Here is an 18,959-nt window from a genome sequence, read left to right on the forward strand (position 1 = left end):
CTGCCAATAGTCTACTTAGGTAGCTGGGTCGGGGCCCAGTCATCTCTGACAAGGAGGCAGACGGTGCTGGCCGCCTGTAGGAGCTGGGATTAAAGCCGGTGGAACCGTAGGGACCGGGGTCAGGCGGTGGCCCGCCGGTACCGAACTGGGGAACCGTTTGGAAACCGGAGCACCAGGAGGGGTACTCAGACCCAGTACAAAGCCCTGAACTGACAGGGCCGAGTCAAATGAACTGATTGAGGACTAGACTTAAGGACCTATCCCACACAAGACCTGTTAGAAGACAACAGCCCAACCATACAGGGTAAAGCCACCACCAAGGCATAGAGACCCAAAGGGCCAGCGTCTGAGAGCAAACGGGTTCCTACGGCATATACCAGTCGGGGAGCGGACTACCGTTGCTTAGGCATAGGAGTCAAACATTCATACAAAGAGGTGCAGGAAAAAGGCGGAAACCACCAACCTATTCTGGGAGAAGCTGCAGCTGGCTGCGGGCCCCGTTCATCACCCCGTTTAGTTTACCAGAGACTCCAGTGTATTGTGTCATAGTGAGTACACCAGTGCCTTCGGGCCGCGCACTGCGCCGCACAGCATCAGCACCCAGCACGCACCCGCTCCCATGCCTCAGCACCTCCCTTGGGCCCCCGGGACCATCGCTCCCCTACCCACGGAGGGGTCAACACCAAGCTGCGCAACACCGTCCCCGGGAGGCCTAGTTAAGGGCAGCGGTGGTGTCCATCTATTCACCACAACCCGTGGGTGGCGTCACGAACTTACATTCCAAACCAAACCACCGCGGCCCCGGCCATGGAACTTCCCCGTCAAGTCCCTGCGTGTAGCGCCAACTCCCTTGCAGAGCGACGTGACCCCCGGGTCCATTAGAGGCTCAAACCACCACCCACCGTACGAGCACGGATCTGAGCGGCTCGGCGGTCACAGCCGAGCCCGCAGGGTGGTACAATGCCACCAACACACATCTAAAATCCTAGTTCTCCTCTCCACGCTGGGCATAAAGGGTTAACCAGATCACGCACGGGGCTCAGGGCCCTAGGTCAAATGTCAAGTTTCAAACGGTTTGATAAATACGTGCCCGGTGAAGACACCTTCACGGACTTCATCGAACCTAATAATCCGGGGGCATCAGCAGTAAACTAGGATCGGGGTTCGAATACTTACCTCCCCACAGGGTCCGCACTGCCCACCGTATGGAGAAGAAGACTGTATCCCAAAAGGGACAGTCGGGGTTCCCAAACGCTCCACACTACGGGGGACTCAATCGACAGAGAGTGCCGGGGACAGAGCAACCTGGGTCACTACATTGGCACTGATACTCCTGGGACCGTAACCAGCAGGCCGAGGGTTCATGTGAGTAGAGATTGTTAAAGTTAATCTGGTGTGCTCTCCATCATTATACACCATACATCTCCCAGGCACAGCCCTACGTGCGGAGGGCCTACCACCATAGCTGCCACTACCACCATCCCTGGGAGTACTCACGTTGAGCAGCGGCGGTTCTCCATTCTCAACCGCAACCCGCAGGTGGCGTCACGAACATTAACTCTATTATCCCCTGTAAATACTCCCCTTTTATTAAGCATCCCCAGGGCATGGGACCGGGCAACGGCCACCAGAGTGACATTCCCGTTTGCAACCGCCCGGGACCGAGTAGCCCCTTCCCTGGGTGACACACATGCGCTCTACAGTCCTTTTCTCTGACCTTGGCAGGGCAGAGAGAAGTGTGCTTGCGGAAGACCATGATTGGGGAACACTGTGTGGCGCCCTGGACTAGCCAGGTCGTCACAGGTACTGCAACAAACACCCCCACCCCGAGACAGGCACATCAGCCAGACACAAAATCCTTGTTGCCTCCCTCCAGGGGCTGATGTCCACACCAGGCGGGGTGGAGCCAGGTGGTTGGCCCCACCCACTGAGGAGTTCACAGTCCTGGAGGCGGGAAAAGGAAGGCAGTTCAGTTAGGGAAGTAAGGAGTGAGGAGTGGAGGAGTAAACTGACCGTGTCCGGGTGTGTGGCCCGGGCACTAAGAGCAAGGTTGGCAGATGGTGGTGGCTGTCTGAAGGAGAGGCGAATCAACGCGGAACCGTAGGACCGGGGACGGGCGGTGGCCCGCCGGTACCGAACCGGGGAGCGAAGTGAAGCCAGCACACACAGGCAGGGCCTGCGGACCCCGACCAGGCTTGGAGTCGCCATTAGAGGTCAAATCCGTCAGTGACCGGAACCCCAGGGGTTTCCTAACAGCCAAGACCCGATTGAAGGCAACCGTCCGACCAGCAAAAGGAAATACAGCTACCGCCACAGCTAGAGTTCCAAGGGCCAGAGCCTGCGGGCAAAAGGGCTCCTCCGGCACATACACACGCTGGGGAGCGGGTTACCGGTGGGAATCCATCAGGACCGAACATACACAAAGGTGCAGGGAAAGGCAGCCACCACCAACCGTCCGGGAGAAGCCACAGCAGCCGGCTGCGGGACCCGTCCATGCAGCCGTTTGGTTTACCAGAGACTTTGCGTACATTTGTGGCTGAGTGAGTACTACCGTGCCGTCCGGCACCGCGCTGCGCAGTCCAGGCGACCCTGCACCTCGCCAACCCTGCCTCCCCGTCACCTCACCGGGCCCCGGGACCACCAACCCCTACCCACGGAGGGGGAAAACAACATCCCAGCTGCTCCCTGCCATCGCTCCCGGGATCCCCGTCACCAGCAGCGGTGGTGCCCAACCTCACCACAACCTGTGGGTGGCGTCACGGACCAAATCCCCAATACAAACTACCCCCTTTTCACTCACGGGCGAGGAACGCCGCTCGAGTCCCCGGATCCGGCCCCCCGCTCGAGCCACCGAGCAGCCATCGCAGCAGTGCCGGACCCGAGCGTTAGCGAGCGCAGCGCAGCGGCGTCCTCCCCGCCCGCAACAACTGTATGGATGACGTAGGATGCATTATCAACGTGAAGCAGCCTGGAGTACGGCAAATGTAAGAAGAGAAAAGGCGCTGGATCAATACTAGAGATGCCCAATGGTCTGGTCCACACCATCCGTGGGTATAATAAAAGACTTTTTTTGGGATCTAATAGGATTATGTCACACTAGGTACAGGGAAGTACCAAGTGAGCCACAAAAGGTAAGGGAAGGGGACCCTTGTGTCTAGTGAAGGGGGACATGGTGACCTCTGACCAAACATACCGCTGGGCCGTGGAGGGTCCATCACCACCGTAGATAGGTTCCTCACCTATGCGCCGAGCCAGATACCTGACCATAGGTATCCCTAGTGCTCGACCATAAATAAGGAACGGGTAAGTTCAGCTCTTCATCAACCCCACTAAACACTATAGAAGACACAGGGAGCACACATGGGGGAAAATGTATGAACTACTAATCTACAAATGACTCAGCAAAGCTTTAGCAACGATACTACAGATGAGAGCAAACCACCTGTTTGCAACCAGAGCTTGAATGAACTGAATAATATCACCAGCACCAGTCCAGGGAATAAGGGAGTATGTAAGGACCAAGAGAATTCTGATGATCAGCTGGGTGAAAGGAGAGCTCCTGCTGGGTCCCAAAGTGGGAGAGATGAAAATCCAGCAGCAGGAAAGCCACTGAGCACAATGAACACCAACAACAGGAACAATGGAAAGTCAGGGAGCATTTTGCGCAGCCAAACGCTGTGACCTTCTATTGTCAGAAATCACATGACTGTCTGACACCTGTGACACACCCGTGACAGATTATTGGGGACTTTTTTACAGAATTCTAGGTTTGCTGTAAAAGAGGCATTCATGGGGGTGACCATACTTTTTACGGGGAAACCCTGGTGATATTTTGCCTTTAAAAATGCCTCCAGATGCCCACAATAGATTGGAGTAGACTTTATTGGGGTTTATTGAGGCAGAAAATATTTAGCTGGATGTGCGAAATATTATCCAGATTTGAGAACTTCAATTATGCTTTTTGTTGGTTCTCAACTTTTTCCAAAACTTTTTAACTATTTGCCTGAGGAATAGGTTAATTCATGCATCATAGGTTGTCTTTTCAACATCATCCAACTCCGTACGTTAATTTTTCAATATGCTGACCAAGTAAATTGCATTCTTTCAAGCCTCATTGTTGTTCCTCAAGTAGTTTTTTTGGATATGACCGGATTGGAGAAACCTAACTTGAGGTGCAGACCTCGATGTAGTCGTTGACTCCCGATTCATTATTTGCTGTAATTTTTAAGTCACTTTCCTGTTTTGCCTTGTAATATTTGTTGATGTTTTTTGAGCCAAAGTCTTCAGAATAGAAGCTGTAGATAAAAAACAATAGAAAAAACTTTAAAGAGTACCTACCACCTGGATTTTCCTATATAAACTAAAGCCAGTGCTATACTGGTGCTATCATGCTGATTCTATGCATACCTTTAGTTGTGAGATCGGATGTATAGTTTATGAAATACAGGCAAGTAAAGTTTGTGAAATTCACTGTTACTTGATTGATAGGTGCTGCAGAATATCTAGTAGGTGGGCCAGGTTTTTCCAGGTATTACTGCCTGCCCCTGTCTATCTGCCTGTCCTTCCTCCCTCTAGTTGTTCCTCCCTCTTCCTCCCTCTGTAATAACAGAGACAGGGGGAGGAAGGACGGGCAGCAGACAGGGGCAGGAATAACTAGCAAAACCAACTTATTAGATATTCTGTAGCTGTTGTGGAGCCCAAAACAGGATCCCATATTCTAGATGAGCCCTGAAATGTTGGGAACTCTACTTAATGCCGAAGTGATACTTCTATATGTAATTCAATACTTGGAGTCTGCATTTGTATGTAACTACAATATTGTCTTTGTCTATCTTAAAGTGGTGGTCCGAAGACAAAAGAAAATTCAATTCTAAAGGGTGCTTTACACGCTGCAACATCGCTAACGATATATCATCGGGGTCACGTCGTTAGTGACGCACATCCGACGTCGTTAGCGACATCGCAGCGTGTGACAGCTGGAACGACGATCAACGATCGCAAAAATGGCAAAAATCGTTGATCGTTGACACGTCGCTCCTAATCATAATGTCGTTGGTGTTTCATTCCGCAGGTTGTTCGTCGTTCCTGCGGCATCACACATCGCTATGTGTGACACCGCAGGAACGACGAACATCATCCTACCTGCGTCCACCGGAAAGGAGGAAGGAAGGAGGTGGGCGGCATGTTACAGCCGCTCATCTCCGCCCCTCCTCTTCTATTGGGCGGCTGTTTTGTGACGCTGCTGTGACGCCGAACGCACCTCCCCCTTGAAGGAGGGATTGTTCGGCTGTCACAGCGACGTCGGCTGAACAGGTATGTGCGTGTGACGCTGCCATAGCGATATTGTTCGCTACAGCAGAGATCACCACATGTCCACGAACGACGGGGGTGGGTGCTATCACTAGCGATGTCGCAGCGTATAAAGCACCCTTAAATCCCATTCTATTTGATGCCATAATCTAAGCTATTTTCTAATATACTTGCATTAAACATTCCCTAGTGTTCCCTAACTACACTATCTAAATGATATTACTTTTTTTTTCTACTTTCTATCTCATTAGGCTTCATTATTTGTCTATGAATACGTGTATGGTTTTTTTCACGTTTTGATTTACTGCACTACATCGGATCTGGTGGACTACGTCGGACCTGCGTGGAATTTTTTTTTTTTAATAAAGTAGTGAATGAGGGAACGTGTTTTTGTTTTTTTTTATCTCTGCTTATATCTATGTTGTTTTCAGGTTTTGATTCACTGGACTACATCAGATTTGGTGGACTACGTCAGATCTGCAAGGGATTTATTTAGGTTTTTTTTAACAAAATGTTAAACAAGGGAAATTATCTGGGAGTGTTTATTTCAATAAGGATTTTTTTTTGTGTTTTACTTGGCTATTAATGGGGCTATCTGATAAACACCTCTCTATTACTAGCCACAGGGCTTGATGTCATTTGTTTTTCTAGGCACTTCACAGCTGACATGAACCCCAAGACCATTACGCCGATTACCAAGGCACAACGGCATTGTGAAGGGTCAAGGTGAAGTGCCAGAATTGGAGAATTTAATGTGATGCCCCACTTCTGGTGCAGCTGCAGGCTGCTATTTTTAGGCTGAGAAGGGCCCAATAACCATGGACCTTCCCCGCCTTTTGTTATTCCTTTTTAGTTTATGTAATTGTATATACTGTATGGTTTTGTTCCCCTTTGTAACTTCTTTTGGATATTTTTATAAACTTTTCCTACTTTATGATTAAAGAAAATTGAATAGCTTAGTTTCTCTTGCTTTATAAAGCGCATCCCAGAAGCCATACGCTCCCTGTAACCGGTGTTCAATTGGCCCATATGAACGATTTGTGGTGGCAGCTAGTAGTTTTTCTTGGGTTATTGTGGAGCTTGGCAGGGAACGAGTTATATATTCCATACGTTGGAATGGGTTGTATATTTACTATATGGTCATTGTGAGTTTTCCAATCAGCCTAGTCGTGAAAACAGTCGTCATATCATCCAACATTTGTATGTAAATTGCATATTGCTCAGATTATTGGAGGCATTGAAGTGCTCTCCATGACATATTGGTGGCAATGGTGGGATATCTACGTGATCTCCCTGGCTGTCTCCATGATAGACACTCTGTGGTGGATTTGTTTCTGTAGACACAATAGCTATGGGGCACGTGGATCTCAACTTCAACCTGGGAGTAGTGTTTGCTTCCAATTTTGTCAATGGCACTAAATGTTGGTTCTTTGGATGTTCCTGTCCTTAGGTCTCTGCTTGGCACTGTTTTGGGACATGGTGAGGATGAGAAGTCGGAGAAGTGGAGGTTGCGTGAACTGTAACTGTCCAGTTGGGAAACTGGCTGTTAGTAATTTGTAAATTCGGCCTTTGTTGCTGCCACTGGACACTATGGCCTGCACTGTTTTAATGGCACTTTTGAGACACTGTGGCTGACATGGTTCTGGGAGCACTGTGACTACATGGGTCTTAAACCGTTAAGATCAAGATCAAGTTCCCACTCTCAAAGTTAAGCCTCATTCAGGCATCAGTTTTTTCTTATGGGTTCTCTTCTTTTACACAGATAGAATATATATTCATCATATTCTGTACCTTTTTTCTCATGCTCCCTTTTTGTGTAGACCAGTAATCCCAAATAAAAATGGAGACATGTCCATAGCCCATTAACGTCAATTGGACCTTGGAAAAAAACGGGCAATACAAAGATGCCCCATCCTTGTTGCAACCTAGTGCTATCCATTTTCCCTCCATATTGGGTAATACAAGCTTGGAAATCTCAACTTTGATTTTTTGTTATAAGAGAAAATGTATGCCTCACTGATGGCAAAAATGGACTCATAGACCTAAAAGAGATTGTGAGGTAAATCCGGAGATATGACGATAAATCATGATATTCAAGTATGTCAGGAAGCCCTCTCCTGGCGTCACCCCCCCTTTCCTTCACACAACTGGTTTAGCAACAAATCCCATGGCCATGTCCTGTGATATGGAAATTAGGTGGCTTTAGGACAATGGACACAGGATGACTCCCTGCCGTCACCCTGTAGTAGGAGCTGCTAGCTAGTTAGCAAGGCTATGGAAATAGCCAGACAGAACGACTCCAGTAAAAAATGGTTCATATCTCGCAAGCCATATTTCCGATAAATATGGCAACCATAAAAATGGTGTCTCCGCATGTGGACGATGCCGGCACCCCCTTTTTATGGGAGCAGGACATTGGGAAATGCCCCAGGCGTGATATCAGCCAATGGGGAACTGGCAGACAGGTCATGAGTCCCCTCGTTCTGTAGCTAAATTCATAACTGTCACAATGAGAGCATTGGCGTCTGCCTACGACGCTCCCAGGCAAAGTTATGGCCAATATCCCCTTTGCTGGATAATTCTGATCCATGCAGGGGGAGTGGCAGTGCTTCCCTGTGAGGTCACTAAGGTAGGAGGGGACCTGGATTGCCCAGGTTGATAACCCTACTTCGGCCATTTTCCAGTGTTCTTCTGCTCGGGGGCCTGGTTGGGAAAGACCTGTGAGAGAGTTCCTGGAAACCTGGTCTACAGCGCCCCCCTGTGGCCAGACGCACAAGGTAACTGATTGAATTTCATACCTGTTGTAAACCATGCTTTATCTGTAACTGTACTCTGACATATGTATATTCTGTAGATTCCCTATTGTATATATTGTAGTTCTAGTGTGCTTTAGGCTGATTAAATTATATAATTAATCTTGGGCTGTTCTGTTATCTCGATCTTGAATCCCACGTCTGTGTGTTCGGCTAATAGTTACCGTAAATCGGTTGGTGGCAGCGAGTTCGTGCCAAGGATTATTGTGGGGAGGCCAGTGAGATTCGGGGAGATTTTATATATTCCGCCCGCGGAGGTCGGGGGAATATATACCCTACTCTCACCGGGGACCCTTCAATAATCGGCATAAGTAGTATAGCGGCCTCCTTGCTTATTGTCGGGCAATTCCATAATTGGCCTGACTATAAGAGGGGCGCTAGAGAGCGCATCACGTGCTCTGTCGGTCGGGAGGTATAAAGGAGGGGTGACCCCCACTTGTTACCCCCCGATTGTGACGTACTGGTAGCCAGCGCGGGGGATTTCTGAGTGACCCCCCCGGTGGGTTGTGACATATTGGTGGCAAGCGGTGGGATCGAGATAATAGTGTGTGTGAGTGTGAGACCCATACTCCCAGACACTAAAGACTGCCTGCAGCAGCTGTGGCTGCTGGGGTCTTCAGACTAGCTCAACACTAGAGTGTCAGAGTGCAGATACTGTAAGGTGTGTGGAGGCATCAGGTGTCAGTTCTGTGTCAGTGACCAAAAGTCTGCAAGAATGGCTGATGGCACCAGGAGCAGAGCTATGCAACTGGCCAATGCTAAGGCAGGAGCCGAAGAGAGGGAGGACGGTGCTGTGGACAGCAATGAGGAGGTTGCCCACGAGTCCTCCAGGAGCTCGACGCCAGAAAACCGTTCTGCCGAGGACATTGCGCAGCCTGGCACTGCTGGACAAGATGAGGAGGAGCTCACCCAAGGTTCCTCAACGAGCCAGATGCCAGCCCTCCGCTCTGAAAGGGACAGTGAATCGCCTAGCTCTGCAGCGTGCCGCAGATCACCACGTGCCATTCCACCGAGCCTGGGAGGCTCGGATAGCCTTCTTCAAATGGCTATGGCCCTTCTCCAGGCTGGAGACCAGAAGGGCTACAAGGAACTCCTGGCAGAGCGCAGGGCAGAGCGGCAGGCAGCGCGTGACGCTGAGGCTGCGGAGCGGCACGCAGAGCGTGAGGCTGCGGAGCGAGAGCGGCAGGCAGCGCGTGAAGAGCGAGAGCGACAGGCAGACCGTGACTACCAGCTGCAGCTAGCTCAGCTCCGGCCCTCATCAGCCACATGTGACCTTCGAGACACCAAACTTCCAAAGGTCCGTGTTGAGGACTTCCCAGTGCTGGAGAAGGATGGAGACTTGGACTCTTTCTTGACTGCTTTTGAACGGACTTGCTTGCAGCACCATCTGGACAAGGACCAGTGGGCCAAATACCTGACCCCCCGTTTAAGGGGTAAGGCCCTGGATATCCTTGGGGACTTGCCTGCTGAGGCAGATCAGGGCTACGACACCATCAAGCGGGCCCTGATCCAACAGTACAACCTCACTCCAGAGTCCTACCGCAAGAAGTTCCGGAGCCTACAGAAGGGACCAAAGGACTCCTGGGCTGACCACCGGCGGGCACTTGCCCGAGCTGCCGACCACTGGACCCAAGGCCTGCAGCTTTCCACCGGACCGGAGATCCTGGACTTGTTCATCACGGAGCAACTCTTGTGGAACTGCCCTGAGGATCTCCGCCAGTTCATCCGAGACCAGAAGCCAAAGGGGTCCACGGCTACAGCTGCCCTTGCCGATGACTACACCAACAACCGGGCCCCTGAGGCCAGGAGAGCGGCCACCAGCAGCACCTGGAGAGGGGGTAAGATGAATTCGGCGACTGCCCCACCTGCCCCTAGACTGCAGGGGGTGTCCCCCTCAACTCCCCTCTCCAGGCCCGTGGCAGAACCAAGACGGTGCCACCAGTGCAACCTACCTGGACACTTCAAGGCCATGTGCCCTCAGCGTCCCAAGGCCCCGGCTCCGTCCCCGTCCCAAGGGCCGCCCAAGGTGTATTGTGTGGGTGGGGGTGGTGGTAGGTCCCTGGACAGCTTCCAACCTGTCACCGTCGGCCGGTCTGTGACCATAGGACTGCGAGACAGCGCCTCGGAGGTGACTCTGGTGCGGCCTGAGATGGTGTCCCCCCAAGACTTGATCCCTGGAAAAACCCTCGCTGTCTCCGGGATTGGAGGCACTGACCCGGCGCTGCCTGTTGCTGACATTTATGTGGACTGGGGCGCAGGGCGGGGGGTGAGGGAGGTGGGGGTAACTGATCGGATCCCTGCAAACGTGCTACTTGGGACAGATTTGGGGCAGATAACCTCCCAGTTTGGGCCCCCCCCCAAGGGCTGAACCTTCAGCCCGTACTGACATGACTCCTAACAATGTTAATGTGTTATCTATGAATGATGTAAGGGAGGAGGGAGTGAACTCTGATATTTCTGCTTGCACAGACACCATAGACACACACGCAGCTGCAGCTGTGACAGGGGAGGGGGTCAGAGAAAGGTGTGACAATGCCTCTACAAGTAACCAGCCTGTGAGCTGGGATCTGTTGCCCTCTGCAGGGATAAGCAGAGAGCAGGGTGCTGCAGGGGGAGGACCAGTGTGTGGGGTGGGGGCTACCACAGCAAATGTGGGGTCCCCAGAGATTTCACAGCGGGGTTCTGTTGCTGCAGGAGGGGAACAGGCAGGTGAGATTGGGGCCGGTCCAGGAGCGGAAGTGCTCCCAGGTAAGATCTCGGTGCATGGTTCCCCCACAACCGGGGTGTCAGGAAGCCAGGTAGGTCTGCCTGAACCGGCGACTTGGTCAGGAACGGAGGAGGAGCAGGCACGACCCACGGTCGCAGCGGCTGTGGCCGCTGTCACCCGCAGTGGGAGTGCTGGAAGCCAAGGGGCCTCCCGGAGGTCCGATAGCTCTTCCCCTTCTGACCAAGTGGCAGCCGAGTCAGGTGGAGGCCAGGACACAGGTCCCGGGGTACTGACTGAAGATGTGACAGTCTCGTCGATTCTGGCCACATCTAGTCAGGGGTTTCAGGCAGCGTTAGAAGCTGACGACAGCCTGAAAGCTCTTAAGGAGCAGGCGGCACAGCCTCCCTCGGACTCGGACCCGGAGCGAGTGGTCTGGGACCAAGGACGGCTGTACCGGGCCACGGTCCAGCAGGGTTCACCGGAGGCGTGGCCCAGGGACCGACAGTTGGTGGTACCCTATCCGTTCCGGACGGAGTTGTTGCGGATCGCACATGAGATTCCGATGGCCGGACACCTAGGGATCGCTAAGACCAAGGCCAGGTTAAACCAGCATTTCTACTGGCCAAAAATGGGGGCCGATGTGGCTGCCTACTGCCGTTCGTGTGAAACCTGTCAGAGAGTGGGGAAGGCGGGGCCACACCTCAAAGCCCCACTAGTATCTCTGCCAATCATCGATGAGCCTTTCAGGAGGGTGGCTGTGGATCTGGTCGGCCCGCTGGCCATCCCCAGCAGCTCCGGGAAACGCTTCATACTGACGGTAGTGGACTATGCCACCCGGTACCCAGAAGCAGTGGCCTTGTCGTCCATTCGGGCTGACAAGGTGGCCACCGCATTGCTGGAGATTTTCTCCCGAGTGGGTTTTCCCCAGGAAATGCTCACTGACCGGGGGACCCAATTCATGTACCAGCTGATGGAGGCCCTCTGTAAGCAGGTCCAGGTGCGACATCTGGTGGCCAGCCCGTACCATCCACAGACTAATGGCCTGTGCGAGCGGTTCAATGGCACCTTAAAGCAGATGCTTAAGATGTTGGTCGACTCCCATGGGCGTGACTGGGAGCGGTATCTCCCACACCTGTTATTTGCTTACCGGGAGGTTCCACAGGCCTCAACAGGATTCTCACCGTTTGAGCTCCTGTACGGGCGACGTGTGCGGGGCCCCCTGGCTCTGGTGAAAGAGGCTTGGGAAGGGGATTTGGCCACCCCTGGAGTGTCGGTTATCGAGTATGTCATGCGCTTCCGGGACAAAATGCAGGCCTTGACGCAACTGGTACACGACAATATGGCTCAAGCCCAGGCCGATCAGAAGCGTTGGTACGACCAGAACGCTTGTGAGAGGACCTACCAAGTGGGTCAAAAGGTGTGGGTACTGGTCCCCGTACCACAGGACAAGCTTCAGGCAGCCTGGGAAGGCCCATACCTCGTGTACCAGCAGCTCAACCCTGTAACGTACCTGGTCACCCTGGACCCTGCCCGTGGAAGGCGGAAGCCCTTCCATGTGAACATGATGAAGGCACATCATGAGCGGGAGGCATGTGCGCTCCCCGTGTGCAACCTGCCCGAGGAGGGAGAAGCGGAAACCCTCTTGGATATGCTAGCCCAGGTTAGGGCAGGCGGATCCATTGAGGATGTGGAGGTTGGCCACCAGCTCTTGGAAGACCAACGGTCCCAGCTGTGGGCCACCCTCCTCCCCTTCCGGGGGTTGTTTACCAACCAGCCCGGAAGGACTGACTTGGCTGTCCATCACGTGGACACTGGGGATCATCCCCCGATCCGGCGTTCAGCATATCGGGTCTCCCTGGAGGTGCAGCAACACATGCGCCAGGAGATTGACGAGATGCTGAAGCTGGGGGTGATCCAGGCATCCAACAGCGCTTGGGCCTCGCCTGTAGTCCTCGTCCCTAAGAAGGACCGAACCACTCGGTTCTGCGTGGACTACAGGGGGCTCAATGCGGTCACGGTCGCCGATGCGTACCCAATGCCACGCATCGATGACCTGCTCGATCAGTTGGCCGGGGCTCAGTACCTGACCATCATGGACCTGAGCCGGGGATATTGGCAGATCCCCCTGACTCGCAAGGCCAGGGAACGCTCTGCCTTTATTACCCCATTTGGACTGTACGAGTCAACGGTGATGCCATTCGGGATGAGGAATGCCCCTGCCACTTTCCAGCGGATGGTCAACACCCTGCTCAAGGGACTTGAAGGGTACGCGGCCGCGTACCTGGATGACATTGCCGTCTTCAGTCCCACCTGGGAGGACCACATAGAGCATCTAGCACAGGTGCTCAGGCGGATCCACCGGGCAGGTTTGACCATCAAGCCGGGAAAGTGTCAGCTGGCCATGAGCGAGGTCCAGTACCTCGGTCACCGGGTAGGTGGGAGAACACTGAAGCCCGAGCCTGAGAAAGTGGAAGCCATCGCATCCTGGCCCACCCCCAGGACCAAGAAGCAGGTGATGTCCTTCTTGGGGACCGCTGGGTACTATAGGAGGTTTGTTCCATGCTATAGTAGCCTGGCAAAGCCCTTGACGGACCTCACCAAGAAGAAGCTGCCCTCTGCAGTCGATTGGACAATGGACTGCGAGACAGCCTTCCGGGCCCTAAAGGACGCCCTGTCCAGCCCGCCCGTGCTACAGGCAGCCGACTTCACGCGGCCGTTTGTAGTACAGACCGACGCCAGTGACTTCGGCCTCGGTGCGGTGCTCAGCCAGGTGGACTCTGCGAGCCAAGAGCACCCAGTCTTGTACCTGAGCAGGAAGCTGTTACCAAGGGAAGTTGCCTATTCCACGATGGAGAAGGAGTGCCTGGCCATAGTGTGGGCCCTGCAGCGTCTGCAACCCTATCTATACGGGCGCCACTTCATCGTGGAGACGGACCACAATCCCCTCAGCTGGTTGCACACCGTCTCTGGGACGAATGGGCGACTGTTGCGATGGAGCCTTGCGCTCCAGCAATACAACTTCACCATTCGCCAAAAAAGGGGCCGTGACCACGGTAACGCAGACGGGCTGTCCCGACAAGGAGAGGTCGCGGACGGGCGCACGGGGGAACACCGGAGTGTGCTGCCCCCTAGCGCCCTCAAAAGGGGGGAGGTGTGAGGTAAATCCGGAGATATGACGATAAATCATGATATTCAAGTATGTCAGGAAGCCCTCTCCTGGCGTCACCCCCCCTTTCCTTCACACAACTGGTTTAGCAACAAATCCCATGGCCATGTCCTGTGATATGGAAATTAGGTGGCTTTAGGACAATGGACACAGGATGACTCCCTGCCGTCACCCTGTAGTAGGAGCTGCTAGCTAGTTAGCAAGGCTATGGAAATAGCCAGACAGAACGACTCCAGTAAAAAATGGTTCATATCTCGCAAGCCATATTTCCGATAAATATGGCAACCATAAAAATGGTGTCTCCGCATGTGGACGATGCCGGCACCCCCTTTTTATGGGAGCAGGACATTGGGAAATGCCCCAGGCGTGATATCAGCCAATGGGGAACTGGCAGACAGGTCATGAGTCCCCTCGTTCTGTAGCTAAATTCATAACTGTCACAATGAGAGCATTGGCGTCTGCCTACGACGCTCCCAGGCAAAGTTATGGCCAATATCCCCTTTGCTGGATAATTCTGATCCATGCAGGGGGAGTGGCAGTGCTTCCCTGTGAGGTCACTAAGGTAGGAGGGGACCTGGATTGCCCAGGTTGATAACCCTACTTCGGCCATTTTCCAGTGTTCTTCTGCTCGGGGGCCTGGTTGGGAAAGACCTGTGAGAGAGTTCCTGGAAACCTGGTCTACAGCGCCCCCCTGTGGCCAGACGCACAAGGTAACTGATTGAATTTCATACCTGTTGTAAACCATGCTTTATCTGTAACTGTACTCTGACATATGTATATTCTGTAGATTCCCTATTGTATATATTGTAGTTCTAGTGTGCTTTAGGCTGATTAAATTATATAATTAATCTTGGGCTGTTCTGTTATCTCGATCTTGAATCCCACGTCTGTGTGTTCGGCTAATAGTTACCGTAAATCGGTTGGTGGCAGCGAGTTCGTGCCAAGGATTATTGTGGGGAGGCCAGTGAGATTCGGGGAGATTTTATATATTCCGCCCGCGGAGGTCGGGGGAATATATACCCTACTCTCACCGGGGACCCTTCAATAATCGGCATAAGTAGTATAGCGGCCTCCTTGCTTATTGTCGGGCAATTCCATAATTAGCCTGACTATAAGAGGGGCGCTAGAGAGCGCATCACGTGCTCTGTCGGTCGGGAGGTATAAAGGAGGGGTGACCCCCACTTGTTACCCCCCGATTGTGACGTACTGGTAGCCAGCGCGGGGGATTTCTGAGTGACCCCCCCGGTGGGTTGTGACAGAGATTAAATTCGATACCCAAACAAACTAACTTTAGAATGAGACTTACGTATGCAAACGCTATACTAAAATCCTGTTCCTGCTGTAGTACATGGGTTCCCTGCTGAATTGTGCCACCAAAAGTTTAGCTATGGCACCGAGCGGGAGCCTTAAATATGTAAAAAATTGACTTATAGGCTTTAAATTAAAAAATCTTGGAATTTGAATCTGTCAGTAGGATCTACCCTCCTAAGCCATTTATATGAGCATGTGGGTCATAGAAAATTGAATACAATTATATGTTGAAATCTGTGATCTGTTGTTTTATTCCAATGAAATCTATGGTTTTATTAATATGTAAATTAGTTGTTTAGATCTATGCGTTGTACACAGGTCTCCCAAAGAATCTACCCTAGAGCCTATTTTACAGGAAAGGGGAATTACCAGTCTGAGACATGTAATGACTGACAGTCTGCTCTCCTGATTTACATATTCACTTTGGTAACGCCCCCTTTAATTTAAAATAAGCCCTGGAAGCGGTTCCTCAGGCAGACCTTAGCAGCTCTAGAGTCCATGTCAGAAAGAGGACGTCACTCACCAAAATCTAGTAGATTCTTTATTAGAAAAGGTGCAGTAAAAGCGGCAGGAGTAGAGCTGTCAGCAGGCCCCCTCATGGATGACAGCAGTTTCGCGTATGAATACGCTTCCTCGGATCTATTCATACGCAAAACGGCCGTCGTCCGTGAGGGGGCCTGCTGACAGCTCTACTCCTGCCGCTTTTACTGCACCTTTTCTAATAAAGAATCTACTGGATTTTGGTGAGTGCCGTCCTCTTTCTGACATGGACTCTATTATTGAACTCTAAAGTATTTTGGACGAGCACCTCTCAGCCAGCTGGATGGAGGATCCCTGCCCTGATCCTGCATTAGTGATTCACGCTTGCACAAGTGAGGAGGTTGGTGCGGCCGTTCTCTTTCTGTGGAATTGTCAAGACCTTAACAGCTCATTTAAATATTAAGAAAAACATAGATTTCTATTGAATAAAACATTGGATTGTACTGTAGATAACAAGATATCATTTTCTTCAACTTTCTATGCCCTAAATTCGCATATAGTCAGCCTTGAATGGTTGAACCTACTGATAGATTCCCTTTAAGACCCTCATAAAAAAATAAGCCTGGATCTGACAGGTTTTTCCGTGTACACACATAGGAAGAGATCTGTAAATCTTGGAGTAATATTTAGTGCCCATGATGCTATTGATTTCAGTTCAGGAGACTAGCAGACAGTCTGTACAGCGCTATCCGTATTTGGTCTACGAAACACAGATGTGTGAATCCGGCCTTGCTAGGAGCAGCAGATCCTCTGTATCTGTACTCCTCTTTTTGCATCTAATTGCATCTAATAGTTCCCAACTTCTCTATCCAGTAGAACAACTTGTATGAAATCGATTAGTGCTCATTAACTGGCCAAAATCAGCTTGTCTAAATGGGTCTTTAGTGTTAGGGAGTTTAGAGTGGTGTTCGACCCCACACACGGTGATTGACAGCCCTACCTGATGATCATGTATGCAGAAAAAGGTGTCAATTGCTATGTGGGCTAATTGAACAACCCTCTGGATGTTTTAGTCCCAAGTGTCTAGAAGTTTTTATACAATTAGTTTTGTCAGATAAAAACCCTTTCTGAAAGAAGTCAATACCAGTACTCACTTTTAATAGCTGATTTTGGCAAAGAATCCTTGTCTGCCTATTACACCTACAGCAACTATAGTGTTACATGGCATTAATGCAAAGTTTCTCTTTGCTTGGCTAACAGTAGAACCATTGAACCTTCTTCTAATGTCCATTTGCCAGAGTTTCTCTTCATGGGAAGTCCACTTAAATTAAAGAAGCAATCCTGTCAAATTTTTTATCCTATTAATATATTGCAATCATCATATTATATATCATTGTGTTACAAAGGCTCATGACTTTCTACCCAGTTAATTCTTCTCTTTTCTCTTTTATTTGCTCTATATAGAAACATGAAGTCATTTTCCCTGCATTATTCATTCTCCTCTTCAACTATTGACCCAACTGCTCCACTCCTACCCTCTGCCATTGACTTTATCATTGATAACTCAAGCAGGGTAAAGAGACTTCCAATTTTTAAATAAGCCTAGAAAGATTCAGCTTGTCTGTTTATAATCATGCAATGTCATAGAACAGTCTTTTTTCCATTAAAAAGAAGAATTAACTGGGTAGAAGGGCAAAATGAGTAGTTGCAAGTACACACTGATATATAATATGATGACTGCAATATATTAAGAGGATAAAAATGTGCATGGAAGGACTTCTTTAAAAGCTTTCCTGCACTAGTCATGCTTGGCCGGATGTGCCCATTAGTTAACTAAACAAAAAAAATCACTTATATATTTATGTGTTTCAATCAGAAACCAATAAGTTCTAATTACATTCTCAATGCAGCCTTCAAAAACTTTGGTAAGTGGACTCGAAAATGACTTGCCACAAAGGCCCCTTAAATGGAAGATCCTCTTGGCTTTTTTTTTGTTCACCACCATCATCTAAGTAACAGGAAGAGTGGAAGAGTTTTCTTCCAAATTGGTTATTTGCTAGTTTTTATGGTCCCCTTTTTGGCATGTTAAGAAGCCATTTTTTTAGGATACCATAGAGATTGCTCTTATTGTCATTGCTCTAGTCTGGGTTTCGAACCGGTGATCTCTGGTTGTTGGGCGGCTTGCCTCTTGATTGGTCCACAACCTGTTTTGCGTTTGTTCAACAGCTGAAGGATCACTTGTCTTTCTTTCTAATGTTCTACCTTCCTGTTTCACTTCTATCCAGGTGTGTGCACTTTCTCGCTTGTTTTGCCAAATCACATTTTTGGAGGGGCTATTTATATTTCTTAGTCACATGTCTCAGCGCTGGCAATATTTCTGAATGGATGGCTGTCTGGAGCCCTAAGCCCCTTTGTTAAGGTTTTCGTACTGAAACATCTGTATTGCTATTCCTTGCAGTTTGTGTGAATCCCTTCTAAATTGTCTCCTATTTTGCTTAGTTTAGGTTTGTTAAGGTTTGCATGTATTGTGTTATTCTTTTTGGTTTCTTGGATTCCATAATTCCTGTACAACTGTGTTTGCTCGTTCCTAGCCCTGTATATCACGCTCTGCTTGTGTGCACTTCATTTATGTTTATTGTTGTTTTTGTGTTACACTTAGTTTATAGCTTAGGTCATCCGTCAATGAGTGGGGACGCCATTACGTGATCTTAGGGTGCCAACCTCCATTGTCAGGCAGGGACAAATCAAGGCCAAGTCTAGGGCAAGTACCATATTTTTCAGATTATAAGATGCACTTAAAAAATTTGGGAGGAAAATGAGGGGTGCATCTTGTAATCTGAATGTAGCTTACCAGGGGGTGGTGGAGGACAGGAGGCAGGGGTGATGCTGTGGGCTGTGTGGTTGGCGGTGCTTCTCTGTGTGGCGAGCAGCGCTGCTCTGTGCGGTGGGCAGCACTGCTGTGAGTGGTGGAAGACACTGTTCTGTGTGGTTGCTGGCGTTGGTCTGTGTGGCGGTCAGTAAGGCAGGAACCATCTGAAGACATTGGCAGTGCGGGCTTCAAATAAGGGCGCTCTCGGCTCAAGATTTCATCTGCGTATGCACCACCTCTGGCCCATTGATGTCCCAGCAGTGAACATCATTGTCATTGAGCCGATAACTCAATCTGCGTACG

This window comes from Anomaloglossus baeobatrachus, chromosome 8 (genome assembly GCF_048569485.1).
Source record: "Anomaloglossus baeobatrachus isolate aAnoBae1 chromosome 8, aAnoBae1.hap1, whole genome shotgun sequence".
Classification (NCBI taxonomy): Eukaryota; Metazoa; Chordata; class Amphibia; order Anura; family Aromobatidae; genus Anomaloglossus; species Anomaloglossus baeobatrachus.